The sequence below is a fragment of the Branchiostoma floridae genome, unplaced genomic scaffold (assembly GCF_000003815.2).
Source record: "Branchiostoma floridae strain S238N-H82 unplaced genomic scaffold, Bfl_VNyyK Sc7u5tJ_168, whole genome shotgun sequence".
NCBI lineage: Eukaryota > Metazoa > Chordata > Leptocardii > Amphioxiformes > Branchiostomatidae > Branchiostoma > Branchiostoma floridae.
This window is the reverse complement of record NW_023365788.1, coordinates 319,202-321,459: the sequence shown is the minus strand read 5'-3', so window position 1 is coordinate 321,459 and position 2,258 is coordinate 319,202. Positions and strand designations below refer to the sequence as shown.

Below are 2,258 nucleotides of genomic sequence, written 5' to 3'. Positions count from 1 at the left end.
ACATATTCCCTGATCTCTTCGTCCGAGACGACGTACGCAGCTTCAGTGAGGTACTCGCTTTACGGATAGACTTTTTGATGTGTTACGGCATCACGATGTGCCTTAATTATTAACTATCGCGTCACGCTTGCGTCGCTTCGGGGTTCGTTCACTGTGTCACTGTTGTGTTATTTTCGCCGATTTTCTGTTGCACTCCCACTTACTTGCGTCACTGTTGCGTTTCTGGACTAAATGAAGATGTTATAGGAAATCGCAGCGTTGTCAATTTATGAAAAGTCACAATAAAATTAAGAAAATGCCTCAAAATGAGATTTATAATGAAATAATTTCCCTTGTGATGATGAATGATATGTTACATATGTTATATAATAACCTTGAAAGACTTTTACAGTAAAAGAAGTGGCCCAAATGAACGGAGACGAACCATATCCCAGATTTGACTCGATCGATCATGTGTTTTGCACCAAGTATGTTTAGAGGTTTATTGAACATTTCAAATTTCACAAATGAAAAAGTTTTGATTATTTCATTCGTGTTATTTTTTGCGACGCCGAGTATTTTCACTGTCGATGAGTGGCTTGCCAAACTATTAATGTCTAAGTCTATCATACTTGTAAAATGGGAGACTTTATTACAATACCTATTAATAATCATGTCAGTTGTAAAAACGTTGTTACCAAAACATTAAGCAGTCGTCTGAAGCTAATTGTATTATTGATTTTGCGCTAATACTACGTTTTCATGGTTCAGTTGACTGGAGAAATTTGCTTCAACCTTATATGTTTTACTAATAGTTGTTGCCATACATTGTATCATATACAATTGTCGTGCAATAAAGTTCTTCTTCTTCTATGTTTTACTGACTTTTATTTGCGGCATTTCAGTAAGGAAAGTTGTCAAAATCTCTTCCTTTTCCTGATCGGGACTTCTTGCCGTAGGATTCCTTACATAATGTCTTACAGCAAGACAGAAGTAGTGTAGAACACTTCAAAGAGTCCCATGCTGCTATCATACAGCCAAAGTTGTGAAATGAGCAACGAAAATTCCGTACTTTGACTGCAAGCGCCGCCTACCTACAATCGAGGTCATTTAATTTTATATGTTCAATGTTTTTATCAACAGATGGTCATATGTTTGTGAAACAAAAAAATAGCTTCTGTTTTACTTTAAGTCAATATCCACCCCCCCCCTGCGCTTGATCAGTGAGTGGAAAAGTCAATGGGGTTTTCCATGTAATTTGTAATGTATATTGGGTATAATTAGATATAGCTGGTTGTAATTAAGCATAATTCCCAACCTCTGTACAAGATTACACACCCAGATACACTGGACAGCATTATCTGATACATGGTTAAGTGCCTCTTGAGCTAATTAAACTATGTTCAAGTGTCTGAAAATTGATTAGGATAAAATCTCTCCCACATACTTCTACCTTATTGCGTTATCCGTCTTCACAGCAGACTTATCTGTCATATTTATCTAAAAAGCACAGCTTTTCATACAACTTAGTATGAAGGGAGGCAACAAAGGCTTGCAAGTTTTTTTCTGTCCTGTGTCACTCTCTGGATACTGTCCCATGTGTGGCTAAATCTCCAGTAGTCTTTCGATATATACTGTTCTCAGTCAGATGATCTTAGACTGTACCCGTGTCTGTTTTCTTTTTTTTATTAGTGCAATGTTGATTTGCCCTTCTCTACCTTAACCCTCGAACACCCGAGTGGGGTCCATTTGGACCCCAGGCGTACATTTTGAAGTGCCATTTGAACATTTTTGATCTGAAGAAAAAATCCTTCCGTGACTTTGTCAGTCAATATGTCTTATACCTTCTCCTAAGTTTTCGCAAAGATTGGTACAATAATGTGGAAATTATAAAGAAAGTTTGTATTCAGTCCCTCTGGGGTCCAAACGGACCCCAGCAAAAATGTGCAGTTTTTAAAACAAACTTTGGAGGCTAACTCCTTAACCACTTGTAGTATGACTACTAAACTTTCAGATGATAATAAGAATGTAATTTAAAACCTAAATCCTCACAAAAATTTCTGTGTCATCAACATGTAATGTGACGACATTATGACGTCATTTACCTAATCAGGGCGGCCATCTTGGATTTTGACCAATGACGTCATGAAATTAGCATAAATTATAAAATTCAAGTCATGAAAATTACATTGAATTTCATAGAATTTAATTGTTGTCAGAAAACAGGTGTAGTTTACCAAGAAAACCTGTTTTAAATGAAATGTCAAATTTTGGCAAAA

At 36.4% G+C, this 2,258-nt stretch overlaps 2 protein-coding genes across 2 annotated transcripts in view; both read left to right on the top strand.

The window, feature by feature from the left end:
* The window catches only part of LOC118408511, a 99,540-nt gene that overhangs the window by 79,591 nt on the left and 17,691 nt on the right, over positions 1-2,258 (top strand). The window lies entirely within an intron of this gene.
* Positions 1-2,258, top strand: part of LOC118408516 (low-density lipoprotein receptor-related protein 12-like) — a 12,578-nt gene that overhangs the window by 616 nt on the left and 9,704 nt on the right. The window lies entirely within an intron of this gene.